The sequence below is a fragment of the Numida meleagris genome, chromosome 3 (genome assembly GCF_002078875.1).
Source record: "Numida meleagris isolate 19003 breed g44 Domestic line chromosome 3, NumMel1.0, whole genome shotgun sequence".
Taxonomy (NCBI): Eukaryota; Metazoa; Chordata; class Aves; order Galliformes; family Numididae; genus Numida; species Numida meleagris.
Genome location: NC_034411.1, coordinates 92,312,993 through 92,326,937, shown reverse-complemented (window position 1 = coordinate 92,326,937; position 13,945 = coordinate 92,312,993). Strand labels below are relative to the sequence as shown.

Genomic DNA, 13,945 nt, shown 5'->3' with positions numbered 1-13,945 from the left:
ATTAATGCACAGAGCAAAAAACTTTTATCTTCCAGGACTGTAATTATCCCAAAGAATACAAAAAAATACTCGAGCTACCACGTGTCTATGCCAAGAAACTATTAAAGTACTTTTAGCTCTACAAAAAGCACAGAACTAATTACATGGGTTTTTTTTCATGCTGGGGGGACTTCAGTAGTCAGTGTGCCAGGACAAAAAGCATCTACATCTATTCGTATATAAGCTTACTTGATTCTGCCAAAGTTGTGCAAAAGTAGCCAGTTGCTTAAGAATGAAAACAAGTAGTAAAAATAATAAAAAGAAAATCCTGCTCTAACAACAGAGAGGAATTAGCCTAACACATTTTTTTCCTTGACAGTGTTGAGCAGAAGTCATAAAACACAGACACATGAGTGTTCAGTCTGCAGCAAGGCTTCTAGGACAGTCACTAAGTCCAGTGGACTCCAGCAAGCGCTCCAAACTGGGCAGCCCCTGGGACTGTTCTTTGCAATACCCTGCAGCATCCCAGATCCCTGCACAGGACTGGTGGACGTGATGCAGGTTTCACATAAGATTTGCACATCTCTACAACAAGTGCTCAGCCAGGACAAAACAGTATGTTTAAAATAACACTAAATAATTGCACTTTCACAAAATTCTTACAAAATTCTGCTTGAACTATTTTGAGGTTAGACAAGCCATCCTTTGGGCTCTGCTGACTGCATTAATTAGACCTCTGCTGACTATACTGTAAACTTTAGAGACTTTGTGCTTATCTACAGATAGATTCCTATATGCAGATGTCTTAAGACCTGAACTGAATCCCAGTGTGAGTGCTTAGGTATAAAGTTTTGAGGCAAAGGAGTCCCATAATTAACTCAATTTATGCCACTGAGGCCACTGATAAAAGTAGAACTTACCGTTAATTACTGTGACTCTGAAAAGTGTTTTGAGAAGTTTTGAAGGTGTATAGAGAAATGCAGAACACTTGTTGCTCTTATTGTTGGGGAAAAAAGCTACAAATGTAAGAAAAGAAATGAAGATCCACGCCAAAAGTGAAGGATGCACCCCACCATTCTAAGGCAGCCATGTTAAGAAAATGAACCATGGTATGTTTTTTGTTTAAGACCAGTTATTAGAAAATGGACAGACTTCCCATCTTTTATGTCTGAGCTGTAAGAAGTGACCTGCATACACCTGAGCTCACCCCCTGAAATGGAGGGATTGTTGTTTGTCCTTGCTCCAGCTGCTTGAGGATTTGCAACCTCTCCCGTCCCTCCCTTCCAAATGCTGTCTGAGATGGTGATGACAAGTCAGACTTGCATCTTACATACTCTCTGCCTTACATCTTTCCTGACAAATCCAATTAAAGACCAAGCCCCAGCTTGTCTGTGAAACTCAAAATAAAAGGCTTCACTCTATTTGGGCAGGATCTGCAGCTGCTGTGGGTTAGGGTGCAAATCAGCCAGGAGGGCTAGCTTTTAGCCCTGGTGCCATTTCTGTTTACATGTGAAGTCTAGAGGGTGACTCCAGTGAAGCTAGCCCTTGCCTACTGCATATACATGCTTAGGGAAACAGAGCCCAGACATTCAGATCTGATCTGTCTGGCAGAAAGCATCCCATAAGAAGGATCGTTCTCTTCTGGGAATTTGCATCTCCTTTCCTTACACAAGTTGATCAAAGGAACCATGATTCACAGAAGATTTGTTCCACTGTAAATAGAACCAAAGCCACAACCACAGACATATTTGCTGTTTAGCAGTATGTAACCTATATACCCAGTCCCTCCTGACTTTTTGCAGCTATTAATCTATTACCATTCCATGTGTCTAACTCTATCCTGCTGATCTATAGAAAGAAAAAGGGTAGTTAAGTAACAACTAGATATTATAAAAGGCTCCCACTTCTCCTGCTTAATTCATCATTGGGATCGTGTATATTTGCATTGCCACAAGGTTTATGAAAATACAAGTGTTGGAACAAGACCTGCATGGCACACAAGATTTTCTGGTGGGCTTAAAAGATATCAAAGGATCAGTTCACATTTGTATAAGACGTAGGTCTAAGAAGTGGAAAAATGGTTGTGTAAGTGTTGATGGCTGGTGTAGGCGTGCTCTCATTTTACTACAAGCACTTTTTGTGCTGCTGTCTCATGAAAGTAAACATTTCCCCTCTTTTATTTGAAGGGCAGCTTTAAACAGCCAAGTATCTAAACAAACAAGAAACAAAGGAAGTTGTTACCACCTCAGCATTCCATAAATTGGACTGATTTGTAAGCAGACCTTACATTTCAATCACAGAATCCAAGGTGTGAAGCAGAAAATACTGCCAGGGCAGAGGCTCCAGCTCCATGCCTACAGCCATGGCACTGCTGCTGCCATTTTCTTACATAATACAGGAGCAGCAGAACAGTACTTGTAGAACATATGGAGAAGATATGGCCATGGGCCTACAAAAATCCTTTGGCTGGACTAGTAGACTACATTATACAGAGGTACACCTGATTTTGGAAGTGACTCCAACCAGGCATTGAGTAATACAGCATCCATCCTCTTTTTTTCTTTAGATTTTGTCATCATTAGTTCTTTAGAAAAAAAAGCAAAGACCACAATTAATCAGTATGCATTGGAAAGACACAACTAAGTAAAGCCTTTAGAGTATCAACAAGAAATCCAGGAAAGCATCACACTGAGTTTTAGGCAACATAAGGGCTATGGTAAAGTCTTCAAAACTGTGGAAGTCTGACAGTATGTAGACTGCTGCTTCAGAGTAGCAGATAATTGGCGTGGTGTTTTCTAATCAACATTTTTAAGCACATAGCTGAGTTCTTCAGGTAAGTTTTAATAGTTCTAGAATTTGTTGATTCCATTTTTCCATTCCATCTAGAATATCATCATCTTCAGATCTGCAGTGATTAAAAAAAAGTTAACAAAGCAAACCTTGCAAACATAGATTTGGTCTTGACAAAGATAGACCAATTTAGGCAGCTACCTGGGGCAGTATTTAATTAATTCACTCTGACAAGGGGGAAAAATGATGTGTCTGAATCTCACCACATATATATAAGGTTGTCATGGTGCTTCTACTCCCTGAAAACCAAATCTGGGAGAGGGATCTCATCCTGAATGTACTATCAGTCCCAACCTGCTTGGTTGTCATCGCTTTCAGACTCTGTCAATAGCTAGTAATAAGGAGATTTTGTAATTCTCCTTTCCATGTTTATGTAAAACATATTACTGATGTATATTATATAAAGGTTTATGCACTGAGGTTTATACCACTCCTTGACAGTTTCCAAAAAACATTTAATTCTCAACAGGTAAATGATGTGTTTATTGTCAATTATCAAGCTACTGATTAGATGTTGTCTCTAACGAATGTTTTGTCTGGCCAAATGCTTACTCTGTCTGATATGCCCCTGGGACATCAACATTTCTAACTTGTCTTGAAATCTACAGCTTTTTGGAAGGTGACTTAAAACTGTTGATCTGCTTGTTAGAAGACAACCATGGGAATACATTCAATTTTGAACGGATTCTCCAGAGAAAAGGGTGAAAACAGAAAGGAATGATCTCAGAAGGCATTCTGATCCAGCAAATGGGATCACAATGGCAGAGCTGCATGACCATCAATTGCTTTTTGGCTAATGGACTAGAGAACACCTTCAAGTTACTAATCAGTGCATCAGTAGCTGGAAACACGCCAGGCTGTCTTCTGTACGCTTACTTCAAATACACTAGGCACTAGTGAAAATTTTATGTGAAAATTTTATATTTTAGTATGACAGTCAGTTCATTTTGCTTTTTCTTATGTTTCAAAGCATTATCTATATGGCGCCTGACAGGTCACAGAGATTGTACTCACAACAGAGACTGTCAAATGGGAATGGGCTTTCCCATGTCACATTTCTCACTTGTACACTCTTCAACTTGGTACTAACTTTATGACAGAAAAAAAGATGTTGATATCCTTTGAATTCTAACTGGCAAAAAAATCCTGATGTTTGGATGTTTGTCCCCAGCTACTTGAAGTCCTAAGAACTATGATGAAGTGTTTGGGTGAGGAGCTTTAAGATTGATTTTCAAAATAGTATTTTGTTTCTCAATTGGTTGTATTTGCAGAGTTTTGAAACTTGAGACAAGTAATTCAAGTAATTGAAACATTTTCCCTGCAAAACCTGGAAACATTCTCCCTTCAATGTCATGTAATCATGTGAATACAAGATATGAGTTCACCAACTCATATCTTTGTTTTGTTTTCTGTTTTTTTTGTTGTTGTTGTTTGTTTTTGAAAGCTTCTAGCAGATTCTCTGTGAAAAACCTTCTCCCTGCTCCAAATCTCCTCACTCAATGGATACCTAACTAAAATTAGTATTGGTCAATGCTGCCATGAAACATTTGGAGTGTTCTGAGGACTCTTAACCCTTCCTTTTTTCAAAGCCCTTATGTATAGCTTAAATACAAGAAAAGCTTAACATACCTGCTATGTTTCCACCTCCAAAGTGTGGTTACTTCTTTTGTACCAAACTTTGTGTTCTGCTGCATGTAATAAAAGAGATATTCTTACTACAGTCTCTGGTAGAGCTTTTATTTTCTTTCTTGTTGCTTTTCTTAATTGAAATTAAAGAAGCCATAGCTGGCAAGAGTATGATTTGTTCCTTGTGCATCAAAATATAATGCCCTTCTAGATTATCTCAGCGGGGTGCACTATGACTGCAATGCACCAAAAACATTCTGAAAGTAAAAGTAAATAAACCATCTGGTTTCATGTTAAACAAAACAATGGAAAATTCCCATTAATATAAAATAGAGAGCTTGTAGAAAGTGTATGTTCCTTGTTCTTTGCCAAACTCCCCACTTGGTTTCCCACTGCTCAGCAGGAAAAGTAGCACTGTGCTGTTTTTTCCTAATCAGTCACCATGATATCAAAATGACTCTCTCTTTCCTACCATCAAAAAAAAAGTTACAAACAAACAGCTCAGAAAACTGGTAATATTACAGCTGTTCCTTGCCATTGCCTTCATATTAGGGCACATCTCTAACAACCACATAACAGCCTCAGTGCTACAGAATACATTGCACTAGCCTGAAATTATTACAATTTTTTTCCTGGTAAAAGAAATAATTTCATCTCCCACATCTGAAATCATTGTAATCACTGACTATGACCAATGAAATGATCATTTCAAGTTCAGCTATAAACCTTTGGTAACAGAAACACGCTGGTATATTCTATGTGCTTTCAAAGTGGACATCACAAACATAATTCAGGGTGGTTTTTTTTTACAAATAAAGAACAAAAACAATGATCTTTATCTCTTTTTCTGAATTCCTGTTTTGAGTATAGACAATACTTAGCCACAACAAATGACTGGATGGCTTTCAGTGTACCGTGTTTGACTCTATCTAAAGTGTGTAAGTATGCAGTTGTGACAGCAAACTACACCTGTCTAGAAGACGAAGTGCCTAAGGCAGAAGTTTAAAGGTTTCAAGACTTTCTTTTAATTCCTACCATTCTACCTGTGATTGTTTAGTTTCATAGAACCATGAAATCATAGAATATCCAAAGTTGGAAGAGATCCATATGGGTCATTAAGTCCAACTCCTGGCATAGGACAACCTAAAAATCAGACCGTATGTCTGAGGGCATTGTCCAGATGCTTCTTGAATTCTGGCTGCTTGGGGTCGTGACCACTGCCCTGGTGAGCCTGTTCCAGTGACTGACCATGCTCTGGTGAAGAACCTTTTCCTAATATCCAGCCTGAACCTCCCCTGTCACAGCTTCATGTCACTCCCTCGGTTTCTATCACTGGTCATCAGAGAGAGTACTCTCTTTTGTTAGTGCAGGAAATAGTGCAAACGTATCCCATCCTTTGAGGCATTAGAGGTCAGTTTGGATGGGGCTGTGGGTTGGAACTACATGAGCTTTGAGGTTCTTTTCAACTCAAGCTGTTTTATGATTCTACATGAAGCTTGTTCACTAAGAACCTAGTCTTGAATTGTCCAGCCAATGTACTGTCTTCAACAGGCTAAGACGAGAGATTAAAATGAAGCAGACTGCAAAATTGTTTTCTTTAGCACAGAAATCTCAAATTCGCAAGAAACATCCACTAGAATAATCAGTATTAACTGATTGTACATTGTACATTCTTCTCCTCAGCTGAACTCTGTACCTATCTTAATTTTTTATGTTTCACTGGTATCATTTTAAAAATAGCAGCAAATAAATAAATAATACAGTTCCTTTGAATTCTATTTCTGACACGAAGCAGTTTTACCATTCTGCTTTCTGAATGAGCAGATTTCTGATGCATTTTCTTTGTTCTGGTCTCTGAAGCACCCTTGATCCCTAGGGCAGGGATAAGAGGCTCCATGTTGTTATTACCTTTTGTTGTGTGGACTTTTGGCAGCTTGCAGATAGAACCAGCTACAGAGAAAAGTATTTGTCAGAGCACTGATCATCTCTCTCCACTGTACCATCTTGAACAAGCCCATTCAATTCCCCATGCTGCAGTGCACAGATTTGGACAAAGAAGAGAACCGTACCATGTTGTTACATGAGTATACATATTCCTGGCTTCAAATCTTCAGTAATGTCATAAATGTCATTCAGCAGCAGCCAACTAGTTCAATAAAGGCCAACTTAGCTACTGAAAAGGAAACACACTTACTGTGTGTTTGAGTTGGAAATGCAGAGAAGTATCAAACTCTCTTCAGGTGAAGAGGAAGATAATTTGCCTCAGCTGCTGTCTCTTTGTTGGGAGTTTATGTGCTCAGCATTTTCCAGTTTTTTGTTCTGTAACAGCATGAAATGTGTATGTACAGTTCAGCATCATGCACATATCTTTTGCGCTTTGTGGCTAAACATTACATGCAGCGGAATCAGTGAACTCTGAATAAAGTAAGATGCCATATGTATTCATTTTTCCTTTTCCTCTTTCTTGGTATTTAAATTGGCATACAGGTTCTCCCTGCACACTATTACTTTTGCTAATACAGTAGTAGTTACAGGCTCAGAATAGTAATTCTTCTATCTCCATATGCTTTTATAGGAAAATGTATTTTAAAAAAAAACAAATTCTGCCCTGAAGTTCTCCAAAGCCACTCTGTTCCTAACTGTCTCTTCAAAAAGATGGGCTTGGCAGTATGCTCTGGAGGCTAAAACTATTGGATACTTTGGACCAAAAAGCTTTTCTGCTTACAAGTTCCCGATGTATCTGGTAGTGCAGTGACCTGAATGTTCCCTTTGATGCTGGCCAGACCCTCGCTATTGCTTTATGTAAATTGTTCCCACCTGAGTTAGAGGAATCAGTTGCTAAACACTTGTTATTTTAAACCCCTATCAAAGTGTAGGGTATTTCACAGAAGAATAATAATCCATTAAGCTTGCAAGTACATGATGTCCATCATTCGTACTTTCTTCAGAATGACAAATATGAAGGGAACAGTTTCAAAGTAATAAGCGGAAAGGCTCATACCCTCCCTATTTCTTAATGTATCTATATATGTGTATTGGCAGACAAATGGATATGAGGAAAAGCTGCAGCCTTGCCCACACACAAATTAGATCCCTTATTGCTTGTTCAGTGAATCCCCAGGCTCAGTCACACAGGGGAAATACTAGGATGCCTTTCAGTACCCTGAGCCTAATTGTGTCCACATTCAGCCTTGAATTATTTCCACTGTTGCATACATAAATCAAATACAGCCACATATTGAACTATATTAGCAGGAGTATGGTCAGCAGGTCAAGGGAAATGATTATTCTCTTGCACTCAGCACATGTGCAGCTGCCTCTGGAGTACTGTGTTTTTGTTTCTGGTTCCCAGCACAGCGATAAGGACAACTCAAAGGCAGGCTACTGAAGATGAAAGATCTGGGGCACATGATGTACAGGGGAATGCTGAAGGAATGGCATTTGTTTTGGTTGGAGAGAAGGCTGCAGGGTAACAGGCAGTAACAGTCCTTCATTTCCTCCATGTCTGAAAGGGAGTTTACAAAGATGATGGAACCAGACTTAGAGTTGCAGAGTGGAAGGACAAGAAGGGGTGTAAACTGAAGTAAGAGAAATTCCTATTAGATATGGGACGAAAAATGCATAGAGCATAACTGGAACAGGCTTACCAGAGAAAGTGTGGAATCTCCATCCCTGGAGGTTCTCAGAACTCAGAGTTCTGAACAAATCTAATCTACCTTCAGACATAGCTGTGCTTTGAGCAGGAGTCTGAATCAGGTAACCTGCAAATCTCCCTTGCAGAATGTGTCTTCCCATGAGTCTCTGATTCTAAGAATTTCCCATGGAAATAGGCACACAGAGGCTCATTTGCCCATTCACTTTCAAAGCAACCACTGTGGCAGAGCATGAATATTGATGCATAGAGACAGAACAGAATTTCAGGGGTGCGATCTCTCACATGGCTCAGAAACCACTACTGTCAGTGTTAGACCTTGCTAGATACTAAAACTCTGTGAGTCAGCCATAACCATAATCTAATTTTGCTGTTACCATGCAAAATATCTGAAGTAACAGCAGAAGTCCTTAAAATTAATGAAGACAAGACAGAAGATTTAAAAAAAAAATAAAAATAAAAAGCTTTGCAGAACGCTCAGATATGAAGGCCAGAGAAATTCTGTCAGGAAGCAGCAAGATGTGGGGCTGGTCTTCAAAGCAAAGCCAGGAGCCAAAGGTGACTGCACATCAAATGGTGCCCTCACCAACCAGAGCACAGTCCTACAGCATCAGGGGGCACGGACAGCCCTGGACAAGGTGAGGAGATCAGTCAGATCCAGGTCCATCCAGGGACCATTGGGAGATGGGGGCAGAAATGGTACTGAAAATAAGGCTGTAGTAAAAGTCCAAGATTCAGCAAGGAGCTCAGAGTGATCAGGGCCATCAAAGCCTATTAGTGCACTCAGATCCCTGACAAATTCATGCAGTAAAGATACATTTTGCCCAAACCTACATAGCACATGCCTGTAGTTATCAAATCATGGTAAGAAAAAACTTGCTTTCTGACTTTGAAGACCATTTCCATTCTGAAGAGGAAACTGACTAAATGTGATTCAATTAACCTTTCCTACTACTTAATAGCACATCAAACTGTTGCATCTAGGTTTGCCAAGATTCCTAAATTCCTTAGAATTATAGAGTCATTAAAAAATAGAATAATTAAGGTTGGAAAAGATCTCTAAGATCATCTGGTCCAACTGTTCACCTACCACCAATATTGCCCACTAAACCATGTCACTGTGTACTACCTTCACCCTTTCCTTAAACATCACCAGGAACTGTGACTTTCCTGGGCAGTCTATTCCAGTCTGTTAGTATCATGTCTTCTGCACTGGTAGAGATATCTCACAAGTCAAATATTTTCACTTTCACAAACTCTTTGACATCCTGACTTTACTTTTTTCCATTCCAGTTTGTACATTGTGGTCACATCTCAAGGGAAATTGAAAATGCTGTCTGAGCCAGATTGATTTCAGAGAAGTACACATAGGATAAATCTGACCAGCTGTCAAAGAATTTTCAACTTATATTAGAATAACTTCACTAATGTTAAATAAGCTCCCTCAGAAATTGGAAGCCAATTTTTTTACTGAATAGCAATAGATTAAATGCTGAGCACCAGCTTTGGAACTGTTTGGAAATGTGACTCTTATAGTATTCCCTACACACGTCAAAAGAAATGTCACCTATGTTAAATGCATAATTCCTAGTTGTACAAAGTTCCTCCTCCCCCTCCGTATAATACATAGATTTGCATAATGATCGGGCACTCAAACCTGATCTTCCAATGCGCAAAGCACTTCTCACTTTTCATTGGCATCCCTGAAATTTGTGCATGTCATGAATTTTCATGAAACAGGTCTAAACTTCTATCTTTACGGACGGTTCCTTGATATTATGAAATCAGTGACATGATGTCATGAAAAAACAAAAATTTGTTGGTTTGAGACTATGCAGAACTCTTGCCATGAAAATAAAGCAATATTTCCCACCAAGTTATTGCCAATAAGGATGAACAGATGGGTAACAAGCTCAGAGCTGCTTGAAGTCTCTGCTTACATTTTAGCAACAGCCTTTGTATGATTTTCTTTTAGCAAAGCTCTCAAACTGAACCGTCTTCCATGCCCTCAGCAAATAGGAAAACTAGGTTGTCATTTCCTACTTCCTTGGAGCTCCACTCTGCTGATTGCTGTTATTGTTATTAGCACCCCATGGAGCTGCGTGACACACCACTGTTTTCCATCTCGAAGGCGGGTATAAGTACTGATCTAGGGAAGGGAGAAGTCTGCCTTCACAGTGGGAGCCGGTGCTCCTGCTGGGATTCTTCAGGTATCACCGGTGCACTGGTTCCAGAGTCCCCATGTCACAAACGCATGAGATCATTCATCAGCTGTCTGAAGCACCATGCCTCCATGCCATGCAGGATATTGCTGATGGCAAGGCAGGGCTTCCAGCTCCGATGATCCCAGCATCTGGCTGAAGCTGTGGCAGAAGCTCTGCCTCCATACAGAGCAATGTGTGCTGGTGCCACTGCTGCTTTTCTTTCTGGGCTCCCAGTGCAACGATGTGATATTCACTCACAAAAACACAGACAGCTGGCAGCAGTGTGGCACAAGTCAAGCTGGCCTTTAGTTGTTACATTTCTTATGAACTGAAATCACCATCTTTTATCACTCGTGCTTCCTTCAGGACATATACTAGCATACTGCTGTTTTTAGGTACTGGTATCCTTGATTCTTGGTATCTATATTTACTTGCAAGAACACTTGCATTTTCCTAAGATCAGAATCCAAGGATAAATGACTGCTGATGAGTGAATGAATCATTGCCCCCTCTAAACTGGTTTAAACAAGACAGCTCTTTTCAAAGGGAGATTTGTCCCTCTGTGAAGGCGCTCTACTCCTGCATCCAGACATTTTGCCCTACATACAAAGATGGGAGCTATTCTTAGACTTAATTCATCACAAAATACACAGTTATCTCAGTGTTACATAGTCTACTGAGTTTCTCTCCTGGTTCCTTAGAAATAGCTATGTCAAATTTAAGTATTTTTGCCATTACCTTAAAAATTTTGGCATATCCCTTGGAGAATTTTTTGTTGTTAACATCACGAACTTCCTGGAAAGCACAGGTGAAATCCACAAAAATCAAACTAAAGTATTATTATTTTTACTGTCCTCATAGTTTCATAGCAACTATGAAAGACCTTAAGTTCCTTTATTCCACCATCTCAAACCATAGCAGGATCACCTGTACCTGGATTATTCCTGATAAACAACTCTTTAACCTGTTCTTGGAGTTCTTCCAAGACAGAGATAGTCATAGAATCATGGAATCCTTAGAGTTGGAAGGGATCTTTAAAGGTCATCTAGTCCAACTCTCCTGCAATAACAAGGACACCTACAGCTAGATCAGGTTGCCCAGAGCCCCATCCAGTCTGACCTTCCAAGGGTCAAGGTCCCCAGAGATAGGGCTCCCACCATATCTCTGGGCAATCTGTTCCAGTGCCTCACCACCTGTAAATCTGTAGAAGATATATTCCTTATATCCAACTTAAATCTTCCCTCTTCAAGTTTGAAACCATTTCCCCTTGTCCTATCACCACAGACCCTGTTAAAGAGTTTGTCCCCTCTTTCTTACAGCTGCCCTTTAGTGAAAGGCCACTATCAGGTCACCTCAGAGCCTTCTCTTCTCCAGTCTGAACAGCCCCACCTTGCTCAACCTGTCCTTGTAGGAGAGGTGTTCCATCCCTGGGATCATTTTTGTGGCCCATCTCTGGACACACTCCAGCACGTCTCTGTCTCTCCTGTACTGAGGACTCCACATCTGGATGCAGTACTCCTGGAGAGGTCTCACCAGCACAAAGTAGAGGAGCAGGATCACCTCCCTTGACCTACTGGACACTCTTCTTCAGATGCAGCCCAGGATACGGTTGGCTTTCTGGACTGTGAGAGCAAAGACCATGACCTTCCCCAGGAAGCTCTTCCATCTCTCTTTACTATTCTTACTCCTAGAATACTTCCATGGTGTCTAACCTGAATATTCAGAGGTAATTTAAGCCCTTATATCTTGTTGCATATATGTATATATCATAGGGAACAAAATATTTCCTTGATCCTTACTAAAGCCCTTTTCTTATTTGAAGTCTAACACTCTTTTCCCTGTCATTTTTGCCCTGACAGTCCTCTTTTTTTTTTTTTTTTTTTTTGTCTAAATAACCCTTACAGTCTTCCCTCTCAGGTCATGTTTTCCAGACTTACGGATCTTTTTTGTCAGTCTCCTCCTAAATTTCTTCTTTTTCTCTTCCATAAGCTGAAAATCTCTACTCCTGCAAAAAACTTCACTAAGTAAAGAATAAGGATTACTTCTTATGTCTTGCAAGATGCATTTCATTTTCATCTGAATGATATGTATGAAATATTTAGGTATCATCTGTGTGTGCAAGCAAGTAGTAAAATATCAAGACACTCCACTGGATTTCTTTAGTTAGTCCTTTCTTAGCCACAGGTTTTTCCAGAATTCCGGTATTTGAATTATGAAAGAAAAACAGATGATGCCTTGGACAAATTCCAATAAGTGTAAGACAAATTATAGCACTCAGTGTTAATTCAATTGTCAGCAGTAATTCTAAAGCCAATGTTAAGGAGATACGAAGAGGTCTGAGTTACAAAGACACATCCATAGTTACAATTTTTGGTTTAAAACATATGAAATTTAAGTTTTAAAGGTGCCTATTATCTTTAGTGCCTGTTCTTTTCTGGCTTTGTGAGAGCAGTTCTGCTGGGAAAGTAGTAAATCATTGTGGCTCCAAATGAAATTTAGTGGATTCTTCACCTGGCCTAGGCCCTTTATTCCAGCTCATAAGAAGAGGAGTTACCTGAACACATCACTCTCATGTGACTAGAAAAATAAGCACTTAGGACCAGAAGAAATATTACTAATGGGACTAAATAACCAACAGTAATGACAAGAACTTTGGCAGCAGTTGAATGCAATCTGCAAAATGAATGCTACAGAAAGACATGTCCTCTACTACTTTTGCCTTTTGCCAACTTTTTAATTAAAAATATGAGTCATACTTCATGTAAACGTGCTTCCTAATTTTACTGACTCACTGGATTTGGTGTGAAGGAAAAGAAACCCATTATCTGAAAAGTTCACAGGCTTTCACATGTTGAACTAAGGCCTATGGGCTAAACTTGACAATGGATACTCTAACCCAAACATCTGATGGCAGGTCCTAGAAATGGGAATTCACATTATAAATTTTTGGACTGGATGATCTTGTAGGTCTTTTCCAACCTTGCTAATTCTATGATTTAAGTTCTTTATGAAAAGAGCTAAATGTTTATAAATGAGATTTAAAATCAAATGTCATTGCCTATAGCTAAACAGATTTTTAGAAAATTCTCCCCTTTTCTGCAGTTGGATCCTTGACTGAAAATCATGAGGCTGTAGTGACAGTGATCCAGTGACAGCTCACTACCACCTCCTAAGAATAAGCATCATTGCTTTTCAACTACTTAGGCAGTATTTACCAGGCAGTATTCTTTCAAATAAAAAACAAAGGAGGAGGAGTCCAAAAAGCAGGATGTCTGGAAGATGTTCCATCCTGCTGGAATTCTATAGGAAGGAGACTGCATTGATTACCATTCCCTGTTAAAGTTGTGCCACAGAGTAAGAAAATGAGGTACAGGAACACAAGTTATGCATATATATGTATATGAACAGGCAGAAATATAAGGAGGAAGATATTCATTACATATGATACATAATGGAGTATTCGTAGCCAGTTATATAGGCTCGTGATTGAAGTACTTTAATACAAAAAATCTCCTTAGTCCAACTCTCAAGAGAGCAAGTAATGCTCACCCAATGATAGTTCTACGCACACCAGTGCTAGTAGCAAGGACTCACACTCTCTTATTCCAGGTGCCTTTAATCTTTGATTTAAGAA

General features: G+C 39.5%; 1 protein-coding gene and 1 long non-coding RNA gene across 4 annotated transcripts in view; one reads left to right on the top strand and one right to left on the bottom strand.

The window, feature by feature from the left end:
- Nucleotides 1-4,549, top strand: part of FAM110C (family with sequence similarity 110 member C) — a 67,410-nt gene extending 62,861 nt beyond the window's left edge. For both annotated transcript variants that reach the window (XR_002436521.1, XR_002436519.1), the window contains exon 5: nucleotides 3,438-4,549. The gene's annotated coding sequence lies outside the window, so the exon portion shown is untranslated. The remainder of the gene's footprint in view (nucleotides 1-3,437) is intronic.
- The window catches only part of LOC110395615, a 29,174-nt gene extending 18,844 nt beyond the window's left edge, over nucleotides 1-10,330 (bottom strand). For both annotated transcript variants that reach the window (XR_002436524.1, XR_002436523.1), the window contains exons 1-2: nucleotides 10,048-10,330; nucleotides 4,459-4,517 (exon numbers count right to left, since the gene is read on the bottom strand). This is a non-coding gene — a long non-coding RNA (uncharacterized LOC110395615). The remainder of the gene's footprint in view (nucleotides 1-4,458; nucleotides 4,518-10,047) is intronic.